Source organism: Geotrypetes seraphini, chromosome 4 (genome assembly GCF_902459505.1).
Source record: "Geotrypetes seraphini chromosome 4, aGeoSer1.1, whole genome shotgun sequence".
NCBI classification, from domain to species: Eukaryota; Metazoa; Chordata; class Amphibia; order Gymnophiona; family Dermophiidae; genus Geotrypetes; species Geotrypetes seraphini.
Genome location: NC_047087.1, coordinates 133,160,416 through 133,181,820, shown reverse-complemented (window position 1 = coordinate 133,181,820; position 21,405 = coordinate 133,160,416). Strand labels below are relative to the sequence as shown.

Genomic DNA, 21,405 nt, shown 5'->3' with positions numbered 1-21,405 from the left:
ATCATTTTCTATGTTTCTAAGATTATTTTATCTGAAAAATGCATCATTTGAATGGGCTCAATTGCTACTGATGTCTGTTCAGCACTTGATAAACTACGTAGTTGTAATTGTTGGATTATGGTTCAGGAATTTTCATTTCTGGCATTCCATCAAAGGAGGCTCCAATCCAGCCCATCATTCTTATCAGTGTTAATAGACCATTTAAAGCGAGACATGTATGTTTTTGTATTTTTCTGTTGTAATAAAGGAACAGTAATATAATTAGTGCAAAAAAGTGGCTCCTAAGTAAATGTCAGATTAGTGTTTACTCAATAACTAGGAAAGTATAAAATGAACCACTCTCTACCCCAAACTCCATCCCAGACTTCACCTGTGCACAGATACCAGAAGATTGAGAACCAGAATGGCATCCCAGTTCTTTCCACTGTTGCTGGTTGCACTGGTGTTAGGGTCCTATTGTTTGGCCGAAGAAAAGGAGGATTCAGGTGAGTACTTTAGTTTCAGTTTAAAATTGATGATAGGCCCCAAAAATGAGTTTATTTCAGGAAGAGAATAGAATTAAACAATATTGTTGATATGTATGTAGTTTATTAGACTTAAGCTTTTTAATTTGGCATAGCCAAAAATATGAGAACTTTTCTCCATAATCATCTTATAGGCCTTAACAGACAGAGGCATTTCAAACAGTTAAGTTAAAATTCTATCTTAGAGGTTTCAGCAATAAAATATTATGTGACATTTTTCAGTGACATGTCCCTGTGGAGCTTGGCAGAAGTTGGTGTAGAGCCCACAGCAGCTCTATGACAAGCTGAGTGTACAGCACATAAAGAAATAACCCTAATCTGATTAGAAAATTATTTTTTTAAATTGTTCAAATGTAAATAGTTTGTTATTAAGACATGGGGGAAGCCTCTACTTGCCCTGGATCGGTAGCATGGAATATTGCTACTCTTTGGGTTTTGGCCAGGTACTAATGACCTGGATTGGCCACCATGAGAACAGGTTACTGGGCTTGATGGACCACTGGTCTGACCCAATAAGGCTATTCTATGTTCTAAAATAGTGCCATATTTGAATGTCTCATATATTCTTAGAGGGGCATAATCGAAAGGGATGTCTACGTCCGTTTACGTCCATCTCGCAAGTCGTCCAAAGTTAAAAAGAGCCTAAGACACATTTTCGAAAGATACGTCCAACTTTTTTTTACTTTCGAAAATCGTCTAATTATACGTCCTGCCGATCTGATCGTCCAAGCCACTATTATCTTTATACCACATTTCCGTCCAATCTTCCGTCCAAGTCCAAAATGCCTAGAACAAGCCCTGTTGGATGTGGGAGGGGTCTGCAAAGTGATGGACTGCACACTCAGACATGCCACCTAAATAGTAGGGTGCCTTACAAGGCACTGCTGTGAACTTCACAAAAAGGGTGCTATGGCTTCTCCTCATTAAAGCTCCCTTATAGGTGACGGTGAGCCCCCCAAACCACCTCCAGAATCCCCTAGACCCACTTATCTACCACCCCAATAGCCCTTATAGCTGCAGGAGTCACTTATAAGCCAGTAAAAAAATGGTTTTGGGGATGTATAGAGGTGTGCACAAGTTTAAGTATCAATGCAGTGATTATAGGGGCTTATGGGCATGAGTTCTCCTCTCTATGGGTCCCTAACCCACCCCCAAGACGGCTTAAGCTGCTTCTGAGCAGGGCGACTAGGCTTTCCTATGCTAGGCGGCCAGGTGATGATGGTCTGGAGGCAGAATTTTAAAGTTATGATTAAAATTTGTATGGGGCTGGGGGGGGGGGGGTTGGTGATCACTGGGGTATTGTTTGGGAGTCTATTTTATGTGTTTGCAATGCTTATCTGGTAACTTTAGGTGGGTTTTTATGACTTAGACCATGTTTTACATGGTCTAAGTCACAACGTCCAAGTTCCGTCTAGGCTCTGTTGTTAAACTTTCGATTATACATGCTGTATAACTAAGTCTAAGCCAGCCCACATCCCGCCCAACTCCCGCCCTCACATGCCTCCCGAAATGCCCCGTTTAGTTTTGGGCGTTGAGCGGCACTATGAACATAAGAACATAAGAAATGCCTCCACTGGGTCAGACCTGAGGTCCATCGCGCCCAGCAGTCCGCTCACGCAGCGGCCCACCAGGTACAGGACCTGTGCAGTAATCCTCTATCTATACCCCTCTATCCCCTTTTCCAGCAGGAAATTGTCCAATCCTTTCTTAAATCCCAGTACCGTACGCTGCCCTATAACGTCCTCTGGAAGCGCATTCCAGGTGTCCACCACACGTTCGGTAAAGAAGAACTTTCTAGCATTCATTTTGAATCTGTCCCCTTTCAACTTTTCCAAATGCCCTCTTGTTTTTTTATTTTCTGAAAGTTTGAAGAATCTGTCTCTTTCAACTCTCTCTATGCCCTTCATGATCTTGTAAGTCTCTATCATATCCCCTCTAAGTCTTCTCTTCTCCAGGGAAGAGAGACCCAGTTTCTCCAATCTCTCAGCGTATGAAAGGCTTTCCATCCCCTTAATCAGTCATGTCGCTCTCCTCTGAACTCTCTCGAGTAACGCCATATCCTTCTTAAGGTATGGTGACCAATACTGGACGCAGTACTCAAGATGCGGATGCACCATTGCCTGGTACAGCAGCAGGATAACTTCTTTCGTTCTTGTTGTAATACCCTTCTTGATTATACCTAGCATTCTATTCGCTTTCTTAGCGGCCGCTGCGCACTGTGCCGTCGGCTTCATTGTCATGTCTACCATTACCCCCAAGTCCCTTTCTTGGGTACTCTCATTCAATAACATCCCTCCCATCGTATAGCTGTACCTCGGGTTCCTGATTCCCACATGTAATACTTTACACTTCTCAACATTGAACTTCATCTGCCATCTCTCTGCCCATTCCTTTAATTTGTCCAAGTCCCTTTGCAATTTTTCGCAGTCCTCCTTTGTCCGAGCTCCACTAAATAGTTTGGTGTCGTCCGCAAATTTTATTATCTCACTCTTCGTTCCTGTTTCTAGATCATTTAGGAATATATTAAATAGCAGCGGCCCGAGCACCAAGCCCTGCGGAACACCACTCGTGACCTTCCTCCAGTCTGAGTAGTGGCCCTTCACCCCTACCCTCTGTTTCCTACCCGCTAACCAGTTTCTGATCCATCTATGCACGTCTCTGTCCACCCCATGGTTCTTCAGTTTCCGGAGTAGATGTTCATGAGGCACCTTGTCAAAGGCTTTCTGGAAATCTAGGTATATGATGTCTATGGGGTCTCCTCTGTCCATCTGTTTGTTAATTCCCTCGAAGAAGTGCAATAAGTTGGTCAGGCACGATCTCCCCCTGCAGAAACCATGTTGGCTGGTTATCAGAAGTTCGTGTTTTTGAAAATGTTCATCGATTTTTTTTCTTTTATCAGTGCTTCCGCCATTTTCCCCGGAACAGAGGTCAGACTCACCGGTCTGTAGTTTCCCGGGTCACCTCTTGATCCCTTTTTAAAGATGGGCGTAACATTGGCTATCTTCCAATCCTCCGGGATCACACCTGTTTTCCCGGAGGATTGGAAGGCCTAGGTCGTTTAGAAATACATCCAAAACCAGGTTTTATTATCGGCACTTGGACGTTTTTGAGAAATATTCGTCCAAGTGCCAACTTAGGCCGGTTTTTGGACATTTTTCTCTTTCGATTATAAGCCCCATAGTGTTTAAATTTTGGTGTCAATAGCCCTCAGTTCACCAAACTTGAAATGCCTCTTTAAAGAAATTATTTGAAAATGTATTACAGTTTCATGTTATTTTGAAGTCTTAAGTTTCTCTTATCAAACCTGGCTCTCTAAGTATCAAAATTTAATTTGGAAAAGCTGCTAGTACTGCCCAAAAGCTCTGAATTATAGCAACATAGTAACACGCACAGTGTTGTAGCCCAATTAAAAAAGTTGCTTCTAATTGAGCTGAAGATGAAAATGAGCTCAGTTTCAAAATTCTTACAATTGTCTTCAAGACCATGGTGCCTGCTCAACTCCCTATGTTCCCTTCCATACATTGTGTTCTTTGGAACGAGCACTTCTTTCCTGCTTCTTCTACCAGACTTCACCTAGAGATCTCTTGCAACTCTGCATTCTGCTACCTTGAGCGTCATCTATCAAACTCCCTTTATTTAGATGTTAGATTTGAACCCTTTTCCCCAAATGCAAGAACCCAATCAAATCTTATCTTTTCAACTCAGCTAATTTCCCTCAGTCAAAGCTCTATAAACTGCTTAGCAGCACTCATGTGAGATTGGTTACATATCAAGCCATTATAAATAAATACAATATTAAAACTTTTGTATGTATATTTCATGCTGCTGTTACAATATAAAATATTAATACTTTTAAAATATCTCTAATCTACTGTAACATATTTGGGAACAGATCAGACATGTACCTGTCTGGAATGGTTTATCTGTAGGCAATTCTACCTAGAGGCAGGGAATGGACTAGGTACCCTCTTGATGACCCTTTTAGAATTGTACATAAAAGGCCAGTAGTTTGAGTGACTGCAATTTATTTATTTATAACCTGCTTACAATTAAGCGGTTCACAAAAATATCACATGCATAATAAAATAAAGAAGACATAAGAATAATAAAAAGAACAGTATCTTTCCACCATTATCAACATTTATCAGAATTTTCTAATTAAAAATGCCTGCATAAATAAATATGTTTTCAAATGTTTCTTATATTGCTGGAAAGTTGTACAACCCCATAATGTATTGGAAATGCATTCCATAATTATAGTCCTATAATTGAGAAAGCTCTATTAATAGTAATCAAATGTTGTACATGTCACTTAACATCCTCTATACATTTTGATGCTTTTTTTAAAAAAAGTCTTTATTAAATTTTCAATGCTAATACAAAGTGTATAAAATTACACATACATTAATAATCAGAATCAGCACTTACAATCAATCAATAACAATACAAAATGAATTCCCCCCTCCCTTCCAGTACATCCAATCAAGGAATCAAACAAGAGATATCCCCTCCTCCTACCCACCCCCCACCCTTCCCTGGATGTGCGAGTAAAACAATAGGAAATTAAAGGTAAGAGACAACTATGCCGAAGTAACAAAAGTCATTAATGGACCCCAAATTAATCTGAATAAATTATTACGTCCCAACATATCTGAGTTCATTTTCTCATATTTATAACATAAGTATAAATTTGCCCACCAAAAGGAAAAATTAAGCCGATCACAGCTTCTCCAATTCTGAGTAACCATTTGCATGGCAATCCTGATCATAATAATGAAAAGCCTGCTTTTATATCGATCCAATGGGGGCTTAGTACAGATTACTACATCATAGGTTAATGGAATCAATGATTTCAATATGTTATTAATATGTCCCCATATCAGTTTCCAAAAATTGAGTATCAAAGGAAAATAGAACAACAAATGATCCTGTGTCCCTATTTCAAGATGATAATGCCAGCATCTATTAGATTGTGAACTGTCTAACTTCTGCAAACGAACAGGGGTCCAAAAAACTCTATGTAACAGAAAAAAAACAAGTTTGTTTCATAGATGCTAACACTGTACATCTCATCCTCCAAGTCCAAATTTGTGGCCATTGAGTAGCAGAAAATTGCTGCTTTATCTCAATGCTCCAAATGTCTTTTAGGCTAGTTTTTGGCTTTTTATTTAGATATACCGATATTAATTTATACCACTTGGTGCCTGATGCCCTAGCAAATCTGTCTGGAAGCATAGGCCCGACAAGCTATACTGATCTTTTAAATTTCACCAATCAGGGAACCCCTTCTGAATGGCCTGCTTCAACTGCAATCACTTATATGCTTGAGACTTTGAAATACCAAATGATTGTTGCAGTTGTAAAAAAATCAAGCATTTTCCCATTTGATAATACAGTACATCATCTAATGTACGTATGCCTGCCTGAAGACAATGCTTCCAGAGGATCTTAGACTCGCCAATTTGAATCTTGGAGTTCAACCATAAGGATTGACACATGGATTGTTTTACTGGTATAGATGTTAAGTTGTTGATTAATTTTAATGTTTTCCATGTGGCCAAAAGGATATTATTGTCCTTGTAGATTCGGGGCAACACATTTTGATGCTTTTTAAAATATCTCCTTCATTCACACTAAAAAAGAATTGAATGTCATCAGCATACATTCTATAATCAATTAGCAAATTTTCAAATACAGATCCTAATTGTTCCATATAAAGACTGAATAATAGGGGCAGATAAGGCTGACCCATGTGGCACACCCATCTTCATCATATATTTACCAGAGATCTTTCCCTCCACTTTTACTTGAAAAGACCTATTACTCATAAAGGACTCAAACCAGTGGTAGGTAGAATTCTTTAAACCCAAATTAAATCAATATTTTTTCCAACATCAAATCTATGTTCAGTGTAAAATGCCGATGACATATCTAATGACACCAGACAATAACACATCGATCCCTCAAGAACTATTTTTTGGATATTACTCAGGATGTTCTGTAGTTTGGGTTTTTCAGCTTGCTTGCCAGACAATAACTAGCATCTCCATCAATTCCACATCTTATCTCATCAATTCCACATCTTATCTCATCAATTGTTGACACTAGCGTGTCCCTTCCTAAAATCCATATTGATACGGATTCAGAGTTTCTGAATACTCAACAAATTCATTTGAAATAATACCACCTTCTCAATAACTTTCCTTTAAAAAAGGCAATGTAGAAATTGGCCTAAAACTATCCAAATTGTCACAATCTTTTTTTCTGGCTTTGAGAATAGGTCTTATAGTAGATACCTTCAAAAAAAATTGGGAAATCCCCTTCTCAATGTATTTACAATTTTGGTTAATGGTTCTTTCACAAATTCAATAACTTTCCATATTATCAGAGATGAGCGAGGATCGACAGATACTCTTGTGAGCTTCATATGACTCGCTAATTTATTTATTTACAATGTATTTAGATGTTGGACCATTAAGAATGTACAACTATACTATAAAGGCCTAAAATATGAATTTTATTTCTGAAGCTTCTTCTCTTCCTATTTTTTTTAAACAAATGAATGCTGTTGGCTTGAATTATCTTAAACCGGTTTGATATTACAGAAGTTGGCACTATGCCTGAAGGAGGACCAGAGTTTGAGGTACACAGTATCAGTGCCCAGGGCTGTAGGAAAAAGATTTGCATTTTCAAACTATGCATCTGTGTGCAGGTAATATACCAGTGTGATGTGTCTTTTGTTTGAATATTTATTTATGTTCAGAAATGTATCTAATTGACTTGAATCGTTCTAGAGAACTGCGGGAGTTGTGTTTTTTGGGTTTTTTTTGCATTTCAGTGGAATCTGTACTTAAAATTCTATTAACAAAACTGATAGGATGTCTAATATTGATATAATTGCTAAGGACCTAATTTGCTTGCCCAGCCCTAGCTCTGCTTGTGTAGTCAAGTACTTTTAATGTACCAAAATGTACATGTCTAAGGGAAATCGGTTCAGCCTCTAGTCAGTTTTCTAAGGGGCCAATTTAGATACCTAGTCCCCTAGTCACAAATTTTTTTAAATTGACCTAAATATAATAGGGAAATTAAAGTATGAATCAGTGATGTTTGCAATATGTAAAAAATAAGCTGAAAACAGTACATTGTCCGGTCAAGTAAAAATGATCACCTGGTTGGACAAATAGCCCAAAACAGGTCCTGAGCTCCTCTTGCTTCAAACTGCCTTACACCTGCCATCCATGTTTCTATATAATTTCTTCAAACTGCCTTACATCTGCTTCCATGTTAAGAACATAAGCATTGCCTCTCCTGGGTCAGACTAGAGGTCCATCATGCCCAGCAGTCCACTCACGCGGAGGCCCCTCAGGTCCAGGACCTGTATAGTATTCCTCTATCTATACCCTTCTATCCCTTTTTCCTTCAGGAAATTATCTAATCCTTTCTTGAACCCCAATATCGTGCTCTGTCCTATCACACCCTCTGGAAGCGCATTCCAGGTGTCCATCACCCTTTGGGTGAAGAAGAATTTCCTAGCATTGGTTCTGAATCTGTCCCCTCTTAATTTTTCTGAATGCCCTCTCGTTCTTGTAGTTTTTGAAAGTTTGAAGAATCTGTCCCTCTGCACTTTCTCTATGCCCTTCATGATCTTGTAAGTCTCTATCATGTCCCCTCTAAGTCTCCGCTTTTCTAGGGAAAAGAGCCCCAGTTTCTCTAGTCTTTCAGCATATGAAAGGTTTTCCATACTTTTTATCAATCGCATCGTTCTTTTCTGAACCCTCTTGAGTAATGCCATATCCTTGTTAAGGTACAGTGACCAATATTGGACGCAGTACTCCAGATGTGGGCGCACCATCGCCCGATACAACGGCAGGATAACCTCTTACTACATAGTTTCATCAGTGGCCATTTAATTTCTGTTATAACAAAAGTTACTCAACAGAAGACCAATTATAGTTGATCACTGTACCTCATTCAGAGTTATTTTTGCAAAACATAGGCTCCCAAACTTTTATGAATCAGAGCCTACTTTCTCAGTAAATGATTCGATAGTGCCCCCCTTGGGTAAACTATATTGTACATACTTCCCTCTCTCTCCCCTCCAGCGTCTTTTACCCTTCCCCCCCTCCCTCCACTTCCCTTCAGCACCACTCAACCTCTTCCCCTCATCAGGCCACCTTCCTCCCTTCCCCTCACCTTTGCGGGTGCTCTTCATAGTTCTCTCTTTCCGAGGTGTCCGGACGCGACAACATTCTCATCAAGTCCCACACGACTGCCCTAATGCTTCTCCTTTGACGCACTTCCTGTTTCTGCCTGGGCAGCTTAAGTCAGAGGAGAAGCTTTGGGGGCAGTGCTGCCATCAGTGGCCATTGGATTCGCCAATTGCTCAAGGCGGTGGTGGCCGGTCCTCAACGCCCCCTCAATATGATTTGGACACAAAATGCCCCCTTAGGCTTCTCAACTCCCACTGGTGGGTGGTAGCGCCACTGTTGAGAACCACTGGATCATAGATTCCAGACCCCTTCTACTGTGCTTCTTCATCATATCCATCAGAAAACTAATGACTTTCTCAAGCAATTTATCATAGCATGTACTGTGAGGCTCTCATTCATTTGTCATACAGTAAATGTGCCAGGAGGCCTGAACAATTTAAGTTTCATGTAATAGACCAGTGTCTCTCAAAGGTTTGTAGCTCTGACACACTAAACAGAGCAAATGTTTTTCATGGCGCATTATAATTGAAATTATAAAATTGCAAAACCAACAAAAAATTAAATTTGAAAGTTATTTATTTAAAGCTCATCAAGCTATGTATGAGTAATTGTAACTAGCAATTCTATTATATCTACTTTAGTTTCACCGTAATCAATGAGCTTGTTTCTGAGTGCAACTTAACTTAAATGTGGCTCAGTGGCTCAGTAGTCAACAAGCTAACACGCATATCATCCACCATCTGCAGTCGTTCTCTTTTTTTTTTTTTTAATGTAATTTCTGTCAGAGCTGAAAATCCAAGTTTGCGAAGATAAGATTCAAATGGTAACAAAGCCTTGATTGCTTTGTTACTTAAGTTAGGATAACTACTGCATAAAATAATTAAAATACAATTATTTGTCATTGGTTTTCAAGGATCAATCAGTTCAAAGAATGACACTTGTCTAGGCAGTTGTATCCTTATGCACACAGGCGCTCATAACTGACAGACTCTTGCATACATGTCATCTATTCTAGTGTATACTTATGAAGGGAATTTTTTTTAATAAAGTAAAATTCTGGATCTCTCGTGGCACACTTGGAATCTCTTCAGGGCACACCACTGTGCTGTGGCACACAGTTTGAGAGACACTGTAATAGACTTTTAAAAGGAACTTATTCACTGGACATCAGGTGGCTGTTCAATTTAGTGGAATTACTTTCTTTGGTAGTTCCTTTGTGGTGTTTTGAATTATCAAATAAACAGTTGCTTCAATCCCCAGTACTTGCAAACTGATCTGTTTTATGTTTTTAGCAATGATTTACAAACCAGGAAAATCTGAGGAAACCAAAGTCCAATAGTATGAGATATAAGAAAGATTATTGATTTAATATCAAATCCACATGCTGAGAGGACTCAGCATGGCCATGTGGTGGCAACTGTGCCTGGACCAAGAGTCTTACAGCCTTGCGAGTGGATCAGAATTGCTTACAATATAACCAGAAAAAAAATGGTTACAAACAGGGGGGTTCTTTTACTAAGGCTTGCTAGCTGTTTTAGTGCATGCTATATATTAGCGCATGCTAAATGCTAACACGTCCATAGACTTTAATGGATGCATTAGCGTTTAGTGCGCGCTAAAATGGCTAGCGTACCTTAGTAAAAGGACCCCAGGGTGTATTATGAGTAGGCTCCATCAACATGCATACATTTATATGGGCTGAAAAATCAATGTCTCAGTTCAAGGCAAGCATTTTTCTTAAAAGCGCATTATTTAACTATTGCTTTTGATGTTCCCCTTTTAGAGGATTGAATAGAATTTATGTGTTTTAGTTTATTTATGTTGTGTGTGTGTGTGTGTGGACTTGAGATATAGGGCTCCTTTTACTAAGCCACGCTAGCGGGGTTAATGCGCACGACTTTTCATCTCGCGCTAACCCCGGCGCTGGTCAAGAGGAGGCGGTAGCGGCTAGTGCATCCCTTGGTTTAGCGTGCGCCATTACGCACATTAAACCGCTAGCACGGCTTAGTAAAAGGAGCCCATAGCTTTCCTAATATTTATTGTAGTTCACTTTTATAAAACTTTCTTGTTTAACTTTTATACCTTCTTGTTTAATTGGTTTTATTGACTGTATACCGCTGTGCACAATCTTTTTTAATAGGCAGGCGGTAGAGCATATTTAATAAGCTATAACTGTAATTCATTTCACAGGACCCTTCTACGGAGCCCAATCCTGAATAACTGATAAACATTATGTCAGAAGTTCTCCCAATCCTCTGGAGATCTGAAGAAAAGCTAAGATTCCCGGAACAAGAAATTAAAAAATAAGCATAAATAAAAACAAATTCACAATAAAATCATTTTCAGCGTGTCACTTATGTTTCCTTTATGTCCATATAGAAATTGTTTCTAGAATATGAGGAGGGGCATTTTCAATTTGATATCTAAATCTTATTTTGGATGTTTTAGAAAAAACATCCAAGTTTCTTTATTTTTGATATACCGCCTATCAAAACAAGTGTCTAAATGGTGTACAATATAAAAAGATTGAAGAAAACAATTAAAATAAGTAAATAAAAGCAATATTTTATCAAATATTAAAAATACTAGATGGATTCACATTGACCTACATGGAACAAAAGGGAAGTTGAAGAGGGAAAGGTTTTTTTAGAATACATCAAAGTAAAATGAGTAAAAAAGGAAGGTACATGGGGAGTGGTAAAACATTAGGATGGGGATTGCTTCAGAAGTGTTTGGTGTTTCAAGGCTTCACAAGAGTTAAAAGTTTGAGAAGCAGAAGTTGGTACTAGAGAGTAAAGGCGTCTTTAAAGAGAAAAGTTTTAAGTTTGGCTTTCAATTTTTCAAGAGAGTTCTCTAATCGAAGATCTAATGGGAGTGCATTTCACAGATGGGGCGGTGACTGAAAAAAATGGATTTGCAAGTGGTATTATAAAACAGTTCACGTATTGATGGTATGGAAAATAGGTTTTGATTGTTAGATCAGAGGGCCTTGGATGATGAGTATGGGATCAAGTTTTTTTTTTTTTTTTTTCAAGTTTTTATTAGGATTTTATATACCGCCTATCAAGGTTATCTAAGCGGTTTTTACAATCAGGTACTCAAGCATTTTCCCTATCTGTCCCGGTGGGCTCACAATCTATCTAACGTACCTGGGGCTATGGAGGATTAAGTGACTTGCCCAGGGTCACAAGGAACAGTGCGGGGTTTGAACCCACAACCCCAGGGTGCTGAGGCTGTAGATCTAACCACTGCACCACACACTCCTCCAAAGTTTATCTATGAACACCGGTTGGTTAGAGTTTTTTGTTTTAAAGGTGAGGAGGAGTATTTTATAGGTGAGGCAATGAGTGATGGGTAGCCAATGTGCTTTGCAGAGGAGAGGAGTGACATGGTCAAATTTTTTTGCATGATGGATTAATTTGACAGCAGTGTTTTGCAATAGATTTCTTTCTGGGTTATACCTTGATAAAGAGCATTGCAGTAGTTTATGGTTTAAATGACAAGAGTGAATCAGGATATTGATAGAGGGGGAGATCAAGAAAAGAAGAGAGAGCGGATGAGCCTAAGCTTAAGAAAACATTTCTGCATAACTGCACTAATTTGTTAAGGTAAGGTCCTTGTCTAGAATGACTCTGAGAAGTTTGACTTTACTGTCCATTTGAATTGAGGAAGAATCAATACAAATGGGTAGACATAGATGTTCATCTGTAGAGAGCGAGAAAAGGACACTAGTAGTTTTAAGGATGTTCAATGAAAGTTTGCTAAGCCAAAGCCAGATGCTGATTTTATTGAGTTTTTAATTGATTTCAGTTATTTCATCACGTGATGTAGGATTTAGGGGGTGGAGTAGTTGGATATCATCGGTATATGTAAATACAGTGAAGTAAGTAATGGAGTCAAGAATATATTAAAGGGAAGGGGAGAAAGAACTGAGCCTTAGGGGACTCCATAGCTTTGGTAAATAGTGGAAGAAATAGAGTCATTGAAACTAACTTTATAGTTTCAGTCCTGCAAGTAGGAAGAGAACCATTGCAGAACTGTACCAGAGATACCGATAGATTCTAATCATGTAAGGAGTAGGGAATGATCAATTGAGTCAAAGGCAGATGTAAGGTCTAAGGAAATCCGAATGGAGGATTTACGACGGTCTTTAAAGTAGTGGACTGAGGTTGTTAGACCGATGAGAGAGTTCAGTAGAGTGATTTTTTCCAGAAACCTGTTTCGTAGGGGTGCAGAGAATTAGGTTTTTAAGCAAAATTGGACAGAGAGAATGACCATTTTCAAACCAGAAAAAGTTTCTTTTTTTTTCTTCCAAAAATGGCCATTTCATAAATGGGTTTGTCCTCAGTTTGTTTATCTTTTTGAACCATTTTTCAAAGAAACAAAAAACCTGTTCAAATGAAAAAAGCAAATAAAACCAACCATTGGGCTGTAGGAGGAGCCCCCATTCTTAGTAGACTGGCCTCAGACATCCCAGCAAAGCAGTGGTGTACCCTAGGGGGCACTGCAGTAAACTTCACATAAAAAGTCCCAGGTACACATCTCACTATAACACCCTTACATTGTATGGTGAGTCCTTCAAAACTCACCAATAACCTACTGTACACAACTGTATACCTCCCTAATAGCCCTTATGCCTTTAGGTGTCACTTATATGCCAGTACAGTAGGTTTTTGGTAAAGGTAAATTTGGGCATGTATCTCCGCTGTTGGCTAAACTTCACTGGCTTCCAATACTCTCCAGGATACACTTTAAATGTGCCTGTTTAACTTTTAAGATCTTATTTGGCATATTCTCTTTACTCATTCTCAAAGACTGGGCCTGGCATAGTCTCTATTGGTAAACTGGGGAAATCTTTTTCATTTAAACTAACTGAATTATGGAACGATATCCCTCTATGGTTGAGAGAATTAGGTTCACTTCAATCTTTCCATAAAAAGATTAAAAACCTGGCTATTTTCAAAATTTTAAGTTATCAAGTTTGTTTCTTTCTCTAATTCTTCCATTTCATTTTCTGTAAACCGAGTCGAGCTTTATTTTAGAAAGATGGTCCGGTCTATAAATTCAAGTTTTAGTTTAGTTTACTAATTAGAGTGGGATATGGGCCTGGGTCCCCTTCTCTGTAGTCAATTGCACCACCCACCTGGCTAGAGACCTGCTTGCTGCTCTAATAGGACTGACCATAACATCTGAAGCTGTCATACAGGCTAGTTTGTACTATTTGGGGGGATGGGTGGCCAAGTCTTCATGTCTCCAAAGGTCATCTGATAGTTTGGCCACCTTTTTAGCATTTATTTGTTATTGAAACAAGTCTAGCCTCAAATGTCCAGATTTTGCCCTGGCCATTTTCTGCAATGTTCAAATCATGTCTGCCCTAATCTCACCCAAAACATGCCCCCAAAACATTACATTACATTACATTAGTGATTTTTATTCCGCTTGTACCTTGCGGTTCAAAGCGGATTACATAAGAAGAGAACTGGACATTTCCAGGATGGTACATGACAATAGAGAATACAGTTTGAGGATAGAGACTTAATAACAGAATGATAGTAAAGACTTAATAACATCGGAAGATGTTTTGGACGGCAGTGTTTTGGTTTCTTGGGGGATGGGGTGAGGGAGGTTAGGTAGATTGTATATATTTTTTGAACAGCAGTGTTTTGATTTCTTTACGGAATGTCTTGAGGTCTGATGTTGTGGTTAACAATCTGGTGATGGAAGGTTCGAGTTTTGCAGCATGTGTTGCCAGGAGGCTATCATAAAGCTTTTTGCGGTGAGTACCCTTGAGTGGTGGGTATGTGAATGATGTCAGTGTTCTTCTTGTTCTGGTTGGAAGGTTACGGTTTAGGCGGTCATTTAGGTAGGTGGGTGCAGTACCGTTAATTACTTTGAAGAGTAGACAGTATAGTTTGAATTGAATTCTGGCTCGAATCGGTGGCCAGTGTGAGTCTAGGTAGGCATTGGTGATGTGGTCAAATTTTCCGAGTGAGTAAATTAGTCTAAGGGCTGTGTTCTGAACGGTTTGAAGTTTTTTGATCATGTTTGTGGGGCATGGTAGATAAAGGATATTGCAGTAGTCCACGAGACCTAGTACCAGGGATTGTACAATTATCCTGTAGTGTTCTTTGTCAAAGAATTTCCTTATTTTTCTTAAGTTGCGCATTGTGAAGAATGCTTTTTGGGTAGTTTTGTTGATCTGGGTCTGCATAGTGCAGCTTCTGTCTATCAGCACTCCCAAGATTCTGAGTGAGGTCTGGATTGGGTATTTGGTTGCTTTAATTTCTAGGTCTGTTATGGATGGGTTTTTGTCCGTTTCAAGCATTAGGAATTTGGTTTTGTCCGAGTTTAGTTTCAGTTTGTGATTTGTCATCCATTTTTCTACTTCATCCAGAATTATTTCCAGGTGTCCTGTTGAGGTGTGATCTTGGATTTCAAAGGGGAGGAGAATAGTTATGTCATCTGCGTAGCTGAATGATGTTACATTTAGGTTGTCTAGAGTGGTGCCGAGGGAGGAGATGAAGAGATTGAATAGAATGGGCGATAGTGGTGACCCCTGCGGGACTCCGCATGGATTTGACCATGAGTTAGATTTCGTGTTGTTTGTCTTAACTCTGTACGTTCTTGTTTTAAGGAATCCTTGGAACCAATTGTAAACCACCCCTGAGATCCCGATTGCATCAAGTATCTGGAGTAATATGGTGTGATCGACTAGATCGAAGGCGGCGGAAAGATCCAGTTGGATAATTAGGATCCTGTGTCCTTTACTGAGGTGTTGTCGGGCTATGTCTAGTAGTGTTGCTAGTAGTGTTTCCGTGCTGTGGTGAGATCTAAATCCTGATTGAGAGGAGTGAAGTATATTATGGTCAAATAGGTAGTTGGTGAGGTATTGAGCCACAAGTCCTTCAATCAGTTTGACATATAATGGGATCGAAGCGATAGGTCTGTAGTTGGTAGGAGCGTCTATAGGGCCTTTTTGATTTTTCAGTAGGGGTGTGATTATGATCTCTCCAAGATCTTGTGGGAATTGACCTTCTATGAGAGTGCTTTGAATCCATTGCATGAGGTTGGTTTTGAATTTAAGGGAGGCATTTGTTAGCAGATACGATGGGCAGTAGTTCAAGTCGCATGAGGCGTGGCTGTATTTTTTGTATAGTCGGTTCAAATCAGACCATTGTAGAGTTGGGAATGTGGTCCATGTTCTGTCTGCAGATATGGCTTCTTCCATTGTGGGGGTTATTATCTCGTAGAGTTTGGTGGTTGAGTTGTTGAGGGTATTTCTGATTGTAGTGATCTTGTGTTTGAAGTGTTCTGCTAGTTGAGAAGCTGTTGGTGGTTTATTGCCTTGAGTGGCAAGGAATGGGTTTGTGTCCGTAAGTTTTTTTACTAAGTTGAAGAGTGTTTTTGTGTCAGAGGTGTTTGTGCCAATTAGTTTAGAGTAGTATGTTTTGCGCTTTTCTTTTAGTTTGATGTTGTATAGTTTGATTTGGGTTCTCCAAGCGGATTTGGTTTGATCATTTTTCTTTTTTTTCCAAGATCTTTCAAGTTGTCTGCAGTGCCTTTTTTGTAGGAGGAGTTCGGAGTCGAACCACTTGTCTGAGGATCTGCAGGTTCTATGTTTGGTTTTTTCAGGGGCTAGCTCGTTCAAGGTTGTTTCACTTAGGATGCGCCAGTGATTTACGAAGTCAGTTGGGTCGATGGGGGCGATTATAGGGTCAACTTTATCCCAGAATGTGGCAGGCTCAATTTTCTGTCTAGATTTGAAGGTTGTTTTTTGTGGCTTGGGTTTTGTGTTATTTTGAGGCCAGTTGATGGTGAAAGTGTATTTGTGGTGGTCTGACCAAAGAGAGGGATGCCAGGTACCATTGGTGATATGAATTTTTGGGGTGTGGAGGTTATGAGACGTGAATGCTGCTATATCAAGCTGGTGGCCTTTTTCGTGCGTGGGTTCAGGATTGAGGATCTGGTAGGATAGGGCGTCGAGGTATGAGAGTATATCGTCTACTTGTTTGGATGAGTGGTCCTCGAGGTGGAGATTGATGTCTCCTAGGAGCAAATTGTATGTGGAGGTTAGAGAGTTCTGGAATATGAATTCTTCGAGTTCAAGTTTTGAGGTGTTCCATTTTCCTGGAGTGATGTAGCATAATAGACAGTTCAGGGTGTCTGTGAGTGTGTTGTCGGAGAGTTGGCATGCAAGAAGGTCTAAGTGAGGGGTTGAGTGTTTGTGTAGAACTTTTAGGTTGAGGTTGTTTTGTACTAGAATAGCTAGTCCTCCCCCTCGTTTGTTTTCTCGACAAACCAGCTCTAATTTGTACCCTTTGGGGCAGAATTCGGTTATGCATGGGTCCGAATTTGATGTTAGCCAGGTTTCGGCTAGGAAGAGACAGCTTAGTTGTTCTTCAGTCAGCCAGTCTTTGATTAGGTTTGCTTTTGGGCTAATTGATCTTATATTCATGTAGGCACAGGTTAACGAGGTATATTTTGTGTTGGAATTAGGATTGCAATTAAGGTAGAGGATATTTTTTGGTGGTGTGAGTTGTTTTTGAGTAGTGGTCTTGTGCTTTAGTGGAGGTCTTTTTCCCCAGGTGGTGGGAATGTGGTCTTGGCTGGTCAGTGGGCAGGATGTTAGGGTTCTCGTGGTGTGGATTTTTCTGGGTGGTTGTGGTTGCCTGTAGGTTGTTGTCAGAATTGGGATGGGTGATAGGTGATATCCTGTGGTTTGCCAGTTGGAAATGAGTAGTGAAAGTATTAGGATGGCAAGTGTGGTTTTGAATATGTAATGTTCCATTTTGTTTGTGGAGAGGGAGATTCTTTGGTTCTGGTATGTCTCTGGTTTGGGCTGTGGTAATGGTGTCTCGCTGGAAGAAAAGGTATTCGCCGAGGGGGGGCGGAAAGGGTTAAGAGGGCTGGAAAAGCAGGCCAGGTGCCGAAGTGGTTGCTGGGGGCGGGGCAAACCGCCGAACGCGTTGCTCCTCCGGTGCAGTGAAGGGGGACGACTCGATCTCCCTTCCCCTTCACTGTGCTGGAACAGGGAAAAATGGCCCGGTCTGCAAAGCCCTTAAGAGGGCTGGAAAAGCAGGCCAGGTGCCGAAGTGGCTGCTGGGGGCGGGGCAAACCGCCGAACGCGTTGCTCCTCCGGTGCAGTGAAGGGGGACGACTCGATCTCCCTTCCCCTTCACTGCGCTGGAACAGGGAAAAATGGCCCGGTCTGCAAAGCCCTTAAGAGGGCTGGAAAAGCAGGCCAGGTGCCGAAGTGGCTGCTGGGGGCGGGGCAAACCGCCGACGCGTTGCTCCTCCGGTGCAGTGAAGGGGGACGACTCGATCTCCCTTCCCCTTCACTGTGCTGGAACAGGGAAAAATGGCCCGGTCTGCAAAGCCCTTAAGAGGGCTGGAAAAGCAGGCCAGGTGCCGAAGTGGCTGCTGGGGGCGGGGCAAACCGCCGAACGCGTTGCTCCTCCGGTGCAGTGAAGGGGGACGACTCGATCTCCCTTCCCCTTCACTGTGCTGGAACAGGGAAAAATGGCCCGGTCTGCAAAGCCCTTAAGAGGGCTGGAAAAGCAGGCCAGGTGCCGAAGTGGCTGCTGGGGGCGGGGCAAACCGCCGAACGCGTTGCTCCTCCGGTGCAGTGAAGGGGGACGACTCGATCTCCCTTCCCCTTCACTGTGCTGGAACAGGGAAAAATGGCCCGGTCTGCAAAGCCCTTAAGAGGGCTGGAAAAGCAGGCCAGGTGCCGAAGTGGCTGCTGGGGGCGGGGCAAACCGCCGAACGCGTTGCTCCTCCGGTGCAGTGAAGGGGGACGACTCGATCTCCCTTCCCCTTCACTGTGCTGGAACAGGGAAAAATGGCCCGGTCTGCAAAGCCCTTAAGAGGGCTGGAAAAGCAGGCCAGGTGCCGAAGTGGCTGCTGGGGGCGGGGCAAACCGCCGAACGCGTTGCTCCTCCGGTGCAGTGAAGGGGGACGACTCGATCTCCCTTCCCCTTCACTGTGCTGGAACAGGGAAAAATGGCCCGGTCTGCAAAGCCCTTAAGAGGGCTGGAAAAGCAGGCCAGGTGCCGAAGTGGCTGCTGGGGGCGGGGCAAACCGCCGAACGCGTTGCTCCTCCGGTGCAGTGAAGGGGGACGACTCGATCTCCCTTCCCCTTCACTGTGCTGGAACAGGGAAAAATGGCCCGGTCTGCAAAGCCCTTAAGAGGGCTGGAAAAGCAGGCCAGGTGCCGAAGTGGCTGCTGGGGGCGGGGCAAACCGCCGAACGCGTTGCTCCTCCGGTGCAGTGAAGGGGGACGACTTGAGATCTAGATGCATTTCAGACAAACAACATAGAAAAACCATCTAAAAATGTGTTTTGAAAATGGCAGTTTGGACATTTTAGCAAATAAAACATCCAAATGCCACTTTTGGATGTTTTTCTCTTTAGAAAATGAGCCCCATAGTAAAATGAAATGATTCAGTTCAGCTGTTTAAATTTTGGGGTTTAGAGGGTCACCAGTGGGGCAAAAATGCTTGAGTACCTGAATAAATTCAGTAAACTGTTCTGAGCTCCCCTGGAAGAACAATATAGAAAGTTGAATAAATAAATAAATAAATTCATTCAAATTGTATGAAAGGCATCAATATGAGATGGAAAATATAGTATAGTATCATTTTCACACTTCTAGGAAAGTGCAGTTCAAATATATTTATACACGTAAATAAGAATTTACCAAGGTAACATGACCGAATAAAAAGTGTCTTCCTCAAACGTGGCTAAGCATCTACAGAGAAGCTCAAACTTGAATTTTGTTTCCCCACCGGTTAAAGGATGTAAATTTAAAAAACATAGAAACATAGAGTATGACGGCAGAAGAGGGCAGCGGCCCAACAAGTCTGCCCACTCAAGACCCCTCCCTCCCTGGATTACCCATCTTTTATGCATAACCCTGTAGCACCCCCACCTGTTTGTCCCATCGATTTTTGAAGTCGAGCACGCTACTAGCCTCGACCACCTTGCGTGGAAGTTTATTCAATCAATTAATCACCCGCTCGTTGAAGAAGTACTTCCTGGTGTCACCATTAAATCTTCCCCCCCTTAAGTTTTAGCGGATGCCCTCTTGTTGCAGTGGGACCCATGGAGAAAAAATATTTCTTCCTCCACTTCAATGCGACCCATGATGTATTTGAATGTCTCTATCATGTCCCCACTTTCTCTGCACTCCTTGAGAGAATATAAGCGCAATCTGGTCAGACGTTCTTCATATGGGATGTCCTTAAGTCCCGAGATCATCCTCTGGATCGACTCCATTCTCTTCACATCCTTTTGATAATGTGGTCTCCAAAACTGGACACAGTACTTCAGGTGAAGTCTCACCATGGATCTGTACAACGGTGGTATGACTTCAGGCTTTCGGCTGATAAAGCTCCTTCTGATGCAACCCAGCATTTGTCTGGCCTTTGCTGAAGCTTTCTCCACCTGGTTGGCAGCTTTCATATCTTCCCGGATGAGAACTCCCAAGTCCCTTTCTGCAGTAGTTCTTGCTAAGATTTCACCATCATCATCTCTTCTCTTACCAGGCAGCATTATGGGGTAAAGATCTGAAACAATTACTCATGCTTGCGAATACTTATGGGGAATTTAGGAGAAACCTAAAAACATATTTGTTCCTAAAGTACTTAGGCATTTACACTGAACAATCTTTCCCCACAAAAACTAACGGCTAAATCTCATCTCCACTCGTACTACTTAATCTGTAACTTTTAATTATTGTAAACCGCATAGAACTTCACGATCCTGCGATATATAAACTGTTATTATTATTACTACTACATGTTTAAATTAGAGAGGAAAATATTGTGCATATAAGGTACGAGGTGCCGCTGAAAAGTTCTCAGCCCAACCAATAAAATTGGGGCAGTCTCCATCGAGGGTTATATACTTAGTCCAACAATGTTCCACTTTTTTCGTTCCGTATTTTTCCGATACAACAAAAAAAGTGGAAAATCACCAGACTAAGTGTATAACCCTTGATGGAGACTGCGCCAACTTTGTTGGTTGGGTTGAGAACATAGAACATTTCAGCAGCCCCTCGTATCTCCAAAATTACATGAGCTATGTTGCTTCTCTGTAATCGTCCACATAAGTTACAAGTGCAAAGTACATGGTATGGCCGGGCGTGGCCGATTGGACGTGTTCAGGGGCCAATACCCTAAGCCACACAGACCTGGCCGAGCGAAAGCAAGGTATGGGTAGCTGGGAAGGACTGCAATAAAGTTCAAAAATAGTGCAAAACACCTGGGTGCAACAAAATAAATCTTTATTTCACACCAGACTTGGTGCATTTAACTCAAAAAATGAGTTCCAAAATACAAGCAAACGATAGTTCTTGCCTAAAATACAAACAAAACAATCCACTTGTTTCCTTTATTTGGCCTGCTGCCATCCACTGGCTTCTATTTCAGCCTTTTAATGGTCCTTTCAGAGGCTCTCAGGCCTACACCTGCCACACTGTAGCCAGAAGTGCTTTAAGTAACCAATTTTCATGCACTGCCCCAAACAGCATAACAGAAAAACAAACTCAGTTCTGCTTGGATTTAGGCTGTGCAGTTTTCCCTGCAAGTCCCATACAACAAGGGGAGAAAAAAAAGAAAAAAAACTCTTTCAGCGCAGAGGCTTTAAATCAGTGGTTTCCAACTCAAACT

The 21,405-nt window shown here is 41.3% G+C and overlaps 1 long non-coding RNA gene across 1 annotated transcript; it reads left to right on the top strand.

Moving 5' to 3' along the window:
• Positions 1-363: 363 nt before the first annotated feature.
• Positions 364-11,058, top strand: LOC117358761. The gene is made up of 3 exons (XR_004539084.1): positions 364-485; positions 7,130-7,236; positions 10,925-11,058. It is a non-coding gene; the product is annotated as an uncharacterized LOC117358761 (long non-coding RNA).
• Positions 11,059-21,405: the final 10,347 nt, after the last annotated feature.